At 50.2% G+C, this 13,559-nt stretch overlaps 1 protein-coding gene across 5 annotated transcripts in view; it reads right to left on the reverse strand.

The window, feature by feature from the left end:
• Positions 1-13,559, reverse strand: part of MGMT (O-6-methylguanine-DNA methyltransferase) — a 252,852-nt gene that overhangs the window by 208,503 nt on the left and 30,790 nt on the right. The window contains exon 1 of one of the 5 annotated variants that reach the window (XM_037011741.2): positions 3,081-3,100. The exons of the other annotated variants lie outside the window; for them this stretch is intronic. The gene's annotated coding sequence lies outside the window, so the exon portion shown is untranslated. Of the gene's footprint in view, positions 1-3,080; positions 3,101-13,559 lie in introns of those variants that run through there. 5 annotated transcript variants of the gene reach the window in all.

Genomic DNA, 13,559 nt, shown 5'->3' on the forward strand with positions numbered 1-13,559 from the left:
GGTGGGGGAGGCTGGGCAGGGAGGGGCAGATGGGAAATCTTTGTACCTTATGCCCAGTTTTGCTAAAACTGCTCTAAAAAATAGTTAATTTAAAAAAATCATCCCAAAGCCCCATGTCATGCCTGACATGCAAGGGAAATGATTATCCTTGTTTGTTGCTCGATTTCTGTGAACCCAGCTACATGACTACAGAATAGAATAGAAATTCTGCATTACTATTACATAACTAGGCTTTCAAACTAGGAGACTGCTTATATGGGAATCCCACAAATACTGTTTTCTGCTCATGTGTTGAGCTTACACAGAGACCTCCAAGCTATGGGATCGGCTGGAACATGAGGTGTGCCTTTTTTTATTACCATCACTGGGGACAGCCCTGCACGGCGGAGCACCTTTCTGATTAATGACCCTTTGGTTGTAAAGAATACTCATGACAAGAGCCCTGGGGAGTCAGGGCCAGGATGGAGGACGGCCTCCACAGCACTCCATGCTCGTGTGTCTCATTAGAGGATTTACCCTCCACAAGTCATCTAAATAATGCACTCTGAGTAGCATGTTGTAAAACACACGAATGTGACATGTCTGAGCTGCAATGTGGGGGGACAGCTCAGGGAATTTATTCACTGGTCTTCAAAATAAAAACAGGCACTGTAGACATTTAAAAGTTACACTTAAATAAAACTTGGTTTTCCTTCCCAAACTCTTCATTATCATCAAACTATATATGAGTGATGAAGGAACGTAACTTCTTCTGTTGGGAAGTTTAAACATTGTTTCCAATCCATAATCAAACAGGAATTAGGGAGGAGTTAGAATACAACTGTGTGTGTTAATAGAACACAGAGAAAAGTGCATACAGCTTAGAGGTCTACAGTTTAACTGCAGAAACCTCCCCCAAACTTCAAGTACTTTAGAAAAATAGTTCTAAGTGATAACTACTGCTCATATACCCATTCCAGTATTTTTAGCTAAAGTACCTCTGGATCGAACCAGAAACTGGTACATAATACCAGAATACCATATAGTAAAGGCCTGGGAAGGTTTTTGGAAGTATCTTGGAACTATCATTTATTTCTTTAAAAGGTTTCATAAAAGGCTTCCCTGTGAACCATGCCACTGCAGACCAGAGACAGATCTACACAAAGACTCTGTGAAGTTGGGTGTACGTGGGATCTAAGCAAGCTGAAACCTCGGCGTGCACGCTCGGGGTGGGGAGGCGGTGGACCGGTGCCCAGGAAACCGCAGCTCAACACAAACATCACCTAATCATCTAGTTTTGTGGAGGAAAACATTCTTACACCAAAACAGATAAAATGGGAGAACCACAATCTTCCTCAGGCAAAAGAGGAAAGCAAACAGGTTTCCCACTCACTGGGCTCTCAGATCCTTGGGAGCTGGGAGTCCCCGCCCCCTGCACCCCTGCACCGAGAGGCACTGGGACAAAAAATGGGAAAAGCCCGGCTTGTGTGTTCAGGCAATTTTGCTTCACGCCTTTTTTGGCAAGTCACCGGATAATGTCTGAGCACTTAGACGAGGAAACACTTCAACGGCCGTGTCACTCTGCCAGCCAAAGGGAAGAACACAGGCGGTAAGAGAAAACCAGGTTAGAAAAGTGAAGGATACCCCAACCTCCCATGCAAGGAGCGTGCCATTCAGAGGGCAGAGGAATCTGCATTGACAGACATTTGGGCTGTATTTGGGCAAGCAGCAAAGAACCCTTAACTCGGCAGAGTATATATACTCTCCTCCCGGCTTCTCCCCTGGTCCAAAAGCGGGGGGGCCTCTGAGTGGTGACAGGAGCCCTGGTAGCCGGCCCCACAGGGAACCACGTGCACACAGGTGCAGCTCACCCCCGGCCCACCACAGTCCACAGCTACTGCCCGGTCCAAGGAGTCAAACGCCAGCCAGGCGGTAGGAATGCAAGCCCACCTCAGCAGGCACCTGTGCCTGGAAAGGGGGCCATGAGGAGTGAACAGGCCCCAGGGCACTGGCAGGAAGGGAGGCAGCGTCAGGCCCACACTCTGGCTGTGGTTGGTGGGCAGCCGCTTTTGGCCACTTCACTTCCCTTTCCACAAGTCCCAGATTGTGAGGGTCCTGGGGTCCCGGAACTGGATTCCCTTTATACTATCTTCCTTGGTGTGGAGGCTGTGATGGAGACCTGGCCACATGAGATGCCTCAATTGTCCCCAAGGCGCCTGAGGGGTGTGCATGTGATGCTGAAAACTGATGGCAGAGGCTGCTGAGGCCAGCACAGGCACCTACCCCCAGCTGGGGGACCCCTGGCATCTGAGGAGCGGGCCCACGCAGACACTGGGGTCCTGCCAAGGAGGAAAGGCCACGGAGCCTGCCAGAGACACAAGCATCCTCTCCTTGTGTGCGTTTTAAGTAGCTGCTTGTTTAATATCAAATGGTGCCACTCCACCCATTACCACAGGGACAGGTCAGCTCCTCCATGTCCTTGAAGCCTCAGCAGGGGAGCCCTGAGGCTGCACCGCCCAGGAGCTGCCCGGCCGCCTGGCGCGTTATGTCTGAGCCAACTGAGCTTCAGTCATGGCCAAGGACTCACTTACAATTCACTATGAAGAAAAGAAATGAGCAAACGCTACACACTGTCTGTCGTTTTAACTACCCCATTAGAACCTCATACATTAACCCTGGTGCTGCAGAGACACACAGCTCCCAGCCGAGTGGTCTGAATGGGATCCCACCCCCCACCCTGGGTCGTGCACCATGCCTGCCCCAGCCTACTGCTCACCACCTGGAGATGCTTGTGCACCGCACCCACACCCACACCCAGAGTCCTGGGCCGCGGTGGGTGGTCGGGAAGAAGTAAAGAAGGCGGCAGGCACCGGGTGCTCAAAGTGAAAAACTCAGTTCCTCAAACTGTTCTCTCTTGGGAAGCTCCCATCTAAGTGTGTCACGGCAGAGAATGACCTCATTCTTCACCGGCCTCTACAGCTGGGCAAAGCTTGAACTGACTAGCAACATGTTCGAAGACACAGGAAAAGGGGACTTTTCAATCAGGCAAAGCCACCAAAGTCAAGAGGTTCCTGCCCCAAAACAGGACAAGACTGTCCTACCTGAGGTCCCTGCAGCACTCCGTGAGAGAACACAGGTTTCCTGGACAAGCTGAGCCCAGTGGTAAAGGGCAAACCTCTCACACTTCTCTTCCCGACAGCAAGATGTGACTCAAGACCAGCCTCACCTTGGAAAAGCTCCTTAAGTACCAAAGTACCATGTGCTTGCTTGTAATCAAGTCACGAGAAAAGTCATCAACAGTGAAGTTTTCCACCTGAGCAGGGGTGGCATATGCATGTTAAAAACGTGTGCTTTTTGTGTGAATGATATAATTAGCTAATGTGGGGGTTCATTACTACACTGTCTCCAGGTTCAATAAATTCTTGTTTTCACGGATTCACATAGCACCGCGATACTACTGGACCCAGATTCCAAAATGGGATCCACCAAAACTCTCAAAGAAAGCTCCACGAATGGCCAGGAAGAGGGCAGCCACACCTGGGACATCAATCAAACTGACGTACATATTTCAGGGAAGCCTACAGACCAACTGCCACCTGAGGCCGGGAGGCTGCCAGTACCTGCTGGCCAGACGCAACCTGGGCCTCTTCTCCTCCTCCACCCCCAGCCCTAGGGAGCACCCCACACTCCTCGTCAGCACTTCCCTGGACGCCTTCTGCAAAATCAGCAACGTGCTCAATGCTAAGATCTGAGGGTGGGAAATGGCACCTGAGCACCTGGGGGTGGGGAGCAGGGGCACCTGGTCACCTGGGGTTGAAGATTAGGGGGAATCACCTGGGGGTGGGGGGCAGCAGGGGCACCTGAGCACCTGAGGGAGATGAGCAGGGGCACCTGAGCACCTGGGGTTGAAGATTAGGGTGAGCACCTGGGACTGAGGAGAAGGGGCACCTGAGCACATTTGGGTGAAGAGCAGGGCCACCTGGTCACCTGGGGTGGGGTACCTGAGCACCTGGGGTTGAAGATTAGCGGGAGCACCTGGGGGGTGGGGGGGCAGGGGCAGCTGAGCACCTGGGGGTGGGGGGCAGGGGCACCCAAGCACCTGGAGGTGGGAGGCAGGGCACCCAAGCACCTGGGGGTGGGGAGCAGGGGCACCTGAGAGCCTGACAATGGTGAGCGGCTGGCGGGGAGCAGAGTGAATCTGGCTCACCATGAGGGTCTCTGCACAGTCCATGGAATCAGAATAGTTTTTACATTTTTAAATGATTGAAAAAAGCTAAAAGAAAAATATTTCATGACCTGTGAAGGTACGATGTCTGAATTTCAGAGTCCATAAATACCGTTTCATTGGCATGCAGCCAGGCCCCTCTGTCTTGTCTGAGGTGGGTTTATGAGAGTGGTTGTGATGAGAGTGGAGAGCCCACAAAGCCAGAGACATTCACCAACTGGCCGATTTCAGGAAAAGCTTGTCTCCCTGGAGCCTGAAGGCTCAGTTGAGTGATCTTCAGAGGCCCCCAACCCTTTCACATGACTGGCCCTTCTCCCCCGGCTGCTGAACGACCTCACGGCCACTCTCATCCCCAGATGCACACCCCCCTGGTCTGATGCCCAACCCCAACCGAGATGTGGTCACAAACGCTTTCTGGGATTTTCTTAAGTGGTGGCCTAGGCCTGCCAGGAGCACACCCGAGTGCTAAGCCTGGGCGCCGCGGAGACCCACGGAAGAAAGTTGCCTTTATCCCCGACAAAGAATAGGTTTCACACGTTTCGGTGGTGAAGGTTCCTGGGCAGGAAGCACGGCATGAGTCAGGATGGGATGTGCTGGGTGGAAGGGCCTCACGTTCCAGACACGCTCCAGCAGCAGCTGCGGGCTAGGCCTCGACAGCACGAGGTTCTTGGAGGGACAGACGCGGTCCTCACAAGGCCGGGCTGCACAGCACACGGGCTGCTTCAGAATGATCCAGCCAAGCAGGAAACCCACATTCTAAATCAGCAATATTGGCCCCCAACCTATCAGTGGCTTGATGACTTGAACACATAATTTTATACCTTTTACTCTTTAAATAATAATTCAGTCTAATACTGCAGCTGAAGCAAGATTTCCAGACCAAAAGTGCACTTTCCATTTGATTAAATACTAATAAATGCAAGAATAAAATACCGGTCTTTTATCTTACAGTAAATTCTTCAAAAACCATATACTCTAAGAATTAATTATTTCTCTGGAGAAGGTTCTTCCCCTCAAAGACAGCTTAGTAGTCTCCAAGTCTTAATTACAACAGTTAAAACATAATTTATAGCAGTCCTGGGCTTACAGAAAAGTGACATCACAGTCAAGGTGCTTTGACTCATTTGAGTGGCCTGTCAGGTGGCATGGCCTCAGGTGGGGCACCAGGACAGTCGGTGACAGAGTGAAAAAACGGGGGCAGGGTCAGAGCAGACCAGGCACAGGGCTATGAGCCCTGACAAAGCATGCCAGTGGACATCCTGCAGATGGAAGACACACGCCATGTGGCCTTTTTGCCACATGTGGTACTTTAAAACTTGTAGAATATTTTCACATATTTCACCCATTAGCAAGTGAACAGTGAGATACTGCTAAGAGGAAGCAAGTAAAATTCCCAGAGCAGGAAATTTTGTCCTATTGCTAGGAACAGAATTCCCAGTCTCTGAAGCACAGTCTTACCGAGTCACACCACATCGAGGTACGGCACCACACCGGGGAGTGCACCACACTGGGGGGGCACACCACACGGAGGGGCACACCCAGGGCCCGCACCGCGTGCTGGGCCTGCAGTGACCCAGTCTGACGACTCAGCTTGGCACAGGCAACCTGCCTGGACCCGAGGATAGAGGGGCACTCCTGCCATGGGCTGCGTGGGGCCGAGGCCCAGAGGCGCTGGGCATCTCCAGAGAAGGCAGGCAGGCGTGCCCACGGCACACACCATCTGCTAGAATATCCTGTGAACCGTCCCACCCTCACTGTAGGTGACAAACAAATCCATCCTCTTAGGAAGCTTCAAGAGGAACCCAAAGGGAGATACTTTCTCAGCTTTGGGGTAACAATGGGACAGAGTCTGGGCCTGGAGAGAAAAGCCAAGCAGGCACTTGGTGACCTTGAGCAGACTGGGCCCTCTTTGCGCCGGTGTCCTCCCCCATGCCAGGGACACCATGCGGACCAATGAGTCAGTGCACAAGGCAGCTCCAGGAAGCCCATCACAGACTGCCCAAGTATCAGGGAGCATCGTCTGTGGTCTTCTTAGAGAATCAGTCCTGCTCACCGACCTGCGAGGGAGCCAACTGGCCTGTGTGCATGCCCACCGTCCACCGGCGCCTGCACTCCGCCTCCCTCATGCAGACTTAGGAACGACGCGCTCACCAGGCACTCAGAAGCCCAAAGGCAAAAGGGGGCGGAGGAAGTTGCTCTCAGCTGCAAGGTTGTCTCTATACTAGGTCTTTAAAGGTCTGACTGTCCCCCTCCCAGCCCCTCCTGTTGGCTCAGCGGCACAGCAAGTCCCATCCAGCCCTGCTGCTGTCACGGAACGTGAGCATCTTAGCACGACTACGTCCGCTCTGCCCTTAGATGCATGTTGCACACACAGGAGCACATGAAGGCCGGAATCACAGAATGGGCTCCTACAGAGGCCTTGCTGAGGGGAGCCAGGAAGAGTTCACAGCGGCAGGAGACAGGCGTTTTGGCGAGGGGCCAGCGTGGAGCTGCACGACCCAGCACACCCTGACACTCAGACACCCCAGCAGAATTTTCCCTCCTTAATAAGGAAAGAAAGACCCGTCAGTGAACACCTGCCTGCATTGCTCCTTTCACTGACCAGGGATTTCTTAGCGGTAAGCAGAGATGCTCAGATGTACACTGGGAAGAAGAATGTATCGCCAACCTTTAGAGGTTCCGTCTGGTCAGTGCAGGTAACATTACTTCTCAGAGAATGTCCTGCAAGGTGGTCCTGCTTTTACCACATACAGACCTACTCTGACACTTGAATTTTTTTTGCCTTCTGAGGCCAAACCACTTGCATGATGGTTCAAGATGTCAAGCTCTCAAACTGTGACTTGAAAGCCACAAAGACACACAACACTGAGCCAGACCCAGAATCTGCTTACAAAATCTGTCAAAACAAAGTACATGGAACATTCTATCGAGGTGACTGTAGTCATTACTAAAGTGTGAATTTTCCCTTTAACTGGACAATGCAAGGACCACCCTGATGTGTGGCTGCCTACAAAGTAACAGACTATCCTTGCAGAGCACACCCAGAAGGGCACCGTCCTCCAAGAGCCCTCTCAGAAACCTCTTCCCAGGGGTAAGTTCCTGGAACACACCGAGACTGGATAACATAGATGTAGCCATGAACACAGAATCAGGCCCTTCATCATCTCCTCTCTGCAATGTGCTGCTTGCCCTGTTGGGAAGACCTTTCCAGCTGAACTGTGAGCTCTTGGAGCACATGGGGAGCCCTGAGACACCCCCCTGGCCCGGGCTTCAGTGTGTAGCTGAGGAATCAGCATGGCTGCAACATTTGCCCTCACACGTGTCCTCTCAGAAAAGACCGCAGGCCCCATCACACCTGCAGGATGGCCAGCACACGTCTCCGAATCTCCTGACCGCTCTGGTCCTGAGGCATCCCCACCCCAAACCCCAGCCACTGCAAGAGCCCAGCAGCAGAGAAGGGGCTGACCCAAGCCTGAGTCTCCCAGGCTGCGTCAGTCTGCTGGGGACAGGTTACTTACAGTCACAGAGCACCTGTTGACAAACAGGCCAGTCTGAGTGCCAATGGCAAGTGGCAGGGTGAGGGCATCTCTGGAAACTGTGACCTGCTCACTGTGTGTCAGAGCACAAAGGTGGCATAAGATTGAACTCAGAGGAACTGTCGTAGTTTAAAGGAAAATTTATTGTTTAATATAGAAAAATCATTTTTGCAAAGTTATTTCAGTTGAGACACTTGTTATACACATGTAGAAGGTACACATAAAATCCACGCTTCCACAAAAAAGGTGCATTTCAATAAAACAAAGACCAACTCATAACCAATTTATCTACAAGTGACACAATGACTAAGTATTGTGCAAACACTTTTCCTTGGAAACAGGGATTATTATAAAACCATATGTAAGCTATACCCAATCTTTGCTCAAATAATTGATTGATACAATCATCTCTCTCATGTGTTCCCACTACTATGAGGAAAACCTCTACAGTGTATTTCAAAAACCAGCAAAATTGTAAAACGACAAAATTGAGCTGGTACATTTAATCTAAATTACAACAGAATGAATTCTTCAAACAATGTTCACAGATGAAAACCTCACAGATCTACAATGTTAATTTCAAAGGCAACTTGAATTAGAAGAAAAATTCAGACTGTCGCAGATTCAAAATCTTTGATAATTAACTACTTCTTTAAACTCTGAGAACCTAACCTATTAGGCAAGGAAACTAAGATCAAACATCTTTTTATAATTTTTTTTTAAAGGATACTGCCATTTTCTCCACTTCTACAAGGCCACCCACAGGATTTAGAACATATTGACTGTAATGAGGTCAAAGGCAGGAGTGGGGAGGCTCACCGAAGCATCTGCCCAGAAGGCACCTAGTCCAGAAGCATCTTGTCCTGCTCGCGGTAGGGACACGTGTCCTGATGAAACAATGGGCTGCCATCTTGCCTTATTTTACAATGTCCTCTAGAAAGTCCAGACAATTCATTTCTCATTTTCCTCCTGTACTGAACACCAGGGTCAGGATGGTTTCTAGAATTGCTTCTGTGGTGCCCAAGGCACTGCTGAAGCGCTGCCCGCGCACGCACCCGAGCAGATGGCGCTGGGCTCCTCAGCTCCTGCCTAGGGATGGTGTGCAAGGTGCCGGTCCATGATGCCAGACTCAGGCAGGGCCGAGCTGAGCCAATGACATCCCAGACGCTCTTGCTCTTTAAAGTTAGCATGTACACTTCTTCCCATTGTGGTAAAATCAACATAATATTTATCATTTTAACCATTTCTAAATGTGCCATTCAGTGTCATCAAATACATTTGTAGTGTGTGTAACCATCACCTCTACCTATACCCAAAACTTTGCCATCCCTAACAGAAACCTGTCTCCACTGAACACTAATGCCCCCTCCTGCCCTCGGCTGCCCCTGGCACCCGCCACCTGCTGCCTGTCTCTTGAGCTTGATTCTAGGTTCCTCACCAAAGTGGACTCACACAGGATCTGTCCTTCTGTGACTGGCTTATCTCACCAAGCATTGTGTCTTCCAGGTCCGTCCACAGTGCGGCCCGTGTCAGGATTTCCTTCTCCAGGCTGACTGCTGATCCACTGCAAGGATGGACCATGTTTGGTGGTTTATCCATTCACTCCCCGATGGACATATGGATTGTTTCCAGCATTGGACTACTGTGAACGCTGCTGCTGTAAACACGGGTGTACACTTACCCGTTCAAGTCCCCCTTTCAGTTCTTTTGCAGGTATGCTGACAAGTGGGACCGGACAGTAAGTCTGTGTTTAGCCCTTGAGGGTGCTCCGCACTCTTCTCCATGGTGGCTGCTCCAGTTCCATCACCAGCAGTGCGCAAGGGTTCCGTCTCTCCTCCACATCCTTGCCAACCCGTGTTGTAAAAGGTAACAGACTTCTTACATTCAAGAGAGTGATACAGACTATGATGAAATCTTTTTTTTTTTCGCATTACTATCCCACAACTCAGTCTGACAACAGGATTTTTTTCTCCTGATGTTGCCTGCATTTGCTGCTTGCCAGGGACTCTGTAATCCTTACAAAAGCCCTGAGAGTTAGGCTCATCCATTTCTCTGATGATGAAAACCCTGAAGCTCAAAGACACAACAGTGACTTTTTCAGAGTCCTGTGGTGGCTGCGCAGCAGGAATGTGGTTGTTTGCAGTGTTGAGCATGCACTGGGAGGACTGGTTTAGGTGCTCATTCATTAATTATGGGTTAAATTACCATGAACAGTAAAAATAAAATGAACGTATCAAACACTTGTCTTCACTCATTCCTTAGGTTGAGGCTGAAGCAGGGATCTAACTTCAAACCAGGTTGATAGAAAGAAAACATTAAGTAAACAGCACTACAGGCAGCCCCAGTCACGTGTGAAGTCGTGATGGCTCAGGTGAGTGACATCTGGGGACAGTCGCTGACACCTGCCTACACCTTCTCCGTACGTCTGGGTCTACCTCCCTAAGTCCCTGGCACACCGTCTCTGCAGAGCACACACTCGGTAACTGCACTGGCACTGGCTGCCCCTCATCACCAGCTGCATTCCCAGGACCCAGCCCTGCCTTAAATCCTTGACCTGGGAAGACAACAGCTGACCCAGACCCGAGGAGCACAGAGAGAGCCTTGGGAGGGGTGCACCCCAGGAGAGCTCTGCACGCTCAGAGGCGGCCCAGCACACGGTCTCAGGGAACACACACTCAGGAGCGGCAGGCCCAGGATTCTGCTGCTCTGACCAAGCTACTCAGTGGTGCAGGTGCCGGGGGCTCCTGGAGAGTGCTGGGAAAGCTGTCTGCGCCCACCTCTGGGCTCCGACCTTCCATGAACTCCAGGCGTCTGCTGGAGTTGTATATATTGAGCCCCCCCCCCCCAAATACCCCCGGAAGGCCTCCATCCCACTCTAAAAGGCTGACAGCCAAGTGAATGTGCCTTGTTAAACAAAGCAGTCATGCCAAAACCTGTGTGATGCTTCCAGCAGTTAATATGGACCCGACATTGCCCTGGCCCCGAACAGCTCACGGCTTCACTCTGGCCTGTCTTGAGCCATTTTATAGAGAGCGTGCACTGTGTATTTGAAATGAGCTTTAGTTCTTTCCCTGCCCATTTCCTAGTTCCCTCATCTATTTCTCATGTATTTTTAATTTTTGTAAATATGTACATTTTTGTAAGCCTCTTAAAATTCCTCCTTGGTACATATCTGATAGAGATCAGTAAAATTACTGAACTAACTGAAATAAGTCACAAGCCTACGATTTAGGACAGAGCTTGAGATCTGTCAGCACACTTCCTGTGTGGCCACTATCCCACCCATTCCCGCCCATCACTTGCAGGCTCCTCCCCAAGACACATGGTCCCCACCATGCTTTCCAACACCAAACCTCTGGAGAGCGTCCCCAGGCCCTCCCTCACTGTGCTGGTGGTGACCAGCGTGGTTCTGCGCTGCGCCCCCTGGCGACGCAGTGAAGCCCCATTTCCACAGCTGCCCACGCCTGGCAGAGGGCTCTGGTGCGAGCTGGCACAGCCCCGCTGCCGGGAGGGGCGCCAGGGAGGACAGAATGTGCTCGCCATGGTCCAGCAACCCGCCCACCCGTGCCTCTGTTTCAACGCTTTCCCCAAGACGCCGTTTCCCATAAAGCCATAATTCTTTGACAACTATGATATTTTAGTTTCTACGAGATAGCTAATAAATATTCTCCAAGGACTCATTTCTGCAGCACATGGTATCAAAATTTCCTTTCTTAAGCTGACCCTCACTTGGCAGTGCTGGTATCCCTTTTGGTGACCTGTGTGTGGTCTTCTGAGCGGTTGAGAAGGGGCCCCACTGGACCAAGTCCACCCGAGGTGGGCAGCTGCTTAGGCCAGCCCAGGCCTCCTGCTGGGGACAGGCGAGCGTGGTAGGGTAGGGCTGAGTGCCTCCCCGCTTCCGCTTCCCATGTACATGCTGAGAGGCACCCACAGGGCCTCCAATTCCCCTTCCAACACTAAACCCGTGATTCTGCCCATCGCCTGGAAAACTGTGTCTAGTCTGGGATGTACCCAGACCCTCTGCTCTTCTATCTCTTAACTGTTGGCTCTGAAGCAATTCAATGTCACACTTATATCAAAGGCTGGTAGATAGAAATTTTTTAATGCTCAAGAGCTGGAGTTTTAAAAATTTTAATTATTACATGTATAGATTTTGATGAACCATGCCAACTTTATATCCCAGAGTCATATATAAGCAAGGAAAAGCTAAATAGATCATAATTAGAGATATAAATTGTCAGGCAGAGTAGAATTACTTGTTTAAACTCACCTCTGGATAAACTGGGAAATGTAACATAGCAATTAGAGCATCTCCAAATCATTCTACAGTGTAATTTTAGTTGACAATTTAGTCACTCTGGTATTAGTTGTTTAAAATTGGTATTTTAAACAACTGGGAACTAAAATAATTAACTACTATTCTGTGATATATTTTCTATTTAGTAAAATAAAACTTTTTCTATAGAAACAACATAAGGGTTCAAAGAAATAATAATGTGCCAAGCAAACAAAAAGAGAGAATGAGTCAACTAAAAAGAGTGAGGACATCAAGGTACGTGCAGTTCCTGGGTGTGGGGCACATGCAGAAGATGCCCTTTTGAATGGGATCTCACAGGGCAGGAACTGCCGTGCGTAGCATCTGAACAACAGCTAACACACTACAGGAATGCAATAAAAATTAAAGCATCATGAGAGCAAACTTTATCCCACAGCTTAAAGCAACATATATTCCAGACACTTTTGGGTTGCAATAATAAATATCTCAATCAGGAAAGGCAACAATTTCAACCCAAAAGGAAAAAGCAAACAGCACCCTTGTAAAGCCAAATGACAGACAAGGAGTTGGCTTCACATAGAAATTACACAACTACTCCACAGTCAAAGCCTGTCCGAGCTGCTTCCCTGGAATAACCGGCCAAATAATTGGATTTCGTGAAATTTCATTTCACTGATTAGTTCTTTGAAAGAGCAATTAGCAATATCCACAAACATCCTTCCTGACAGAAAATACTACCTTTGCTTTTTTCAATCAGGTGAGAATCTAGGCTGAGATGGTTGATTAACTGGGTTTTTCCACACTAACTGCATCTGTTCTACACAGGTTGGTCAACACATATGTCACCTTCAGCCCCCTGATAAACAACCAGAGCACATGACTGTCACCGGGCACTCCCTCGCCTGCCTCCCAACCTCCAGACGCCCTGACCTCCCAGCTCCTGAGCAGCCCAGGCACAGACTGTGGGCACAACCATCTCCCCCAGCTCAGAGCCACCCGGAAGGGAGCTTTCACAGTGCAATACAACCTGGCCCCTCCGGCAGTCGGTCTGTGAGAAAACCGCTGCGGCCTATGGGTGGGGACAGACGCAGGCCAAGAAGCGCTGCTGGGCCTGGAGAGAAGGCCGACCTGGTGGGAGGGAAGAGCAGACCCCCCCAGACCCCAAACCTCAGCGCACAGGTGTCGCCACTCTGCAAGGGGCTGAAAGCACCACCTGAACAGAGTGGTTTAGGAGACGTTTCAGCTCTGGTCCAAACCCTAAAAGCTGGGGTGGAAAAAGAGGGAGGTTTTAGGCTGTCCCCCTGGCAGCTGAGACTTAACAGATAACATACTGAGAGCAGATTGACACTTGCTCTGGGGGACCGAAAGGTTTCTGCATTTTACGCGTGACTGATACAGTCAAAACACCAGTAAACACAACACGGTCAGAAGAAATAGAGGGTGAGGCCGGACACTCAGAAGGGGCACAGAAGCCTCGTGTCAGTTTGGCCCACCCCGCTGAGCCTCTGCAAGGAGCTTTCAGCAGCCCGGCTCAAGGACACAC

The sequence above is a fragment of the Manis javanica genome, chromosome 7 (genome assembly GCF_040802235.1).
Source record: "Manis javanica isolate MJ-LG chromosome 7, MJ_LKY, whole genome shotgun sequence".
NCBI classification, from domain to species: Eukaryota; Metazoa; Chordata; class Mammalia; order Pholidota; family Manidae; genus Manis; species Manis javanica.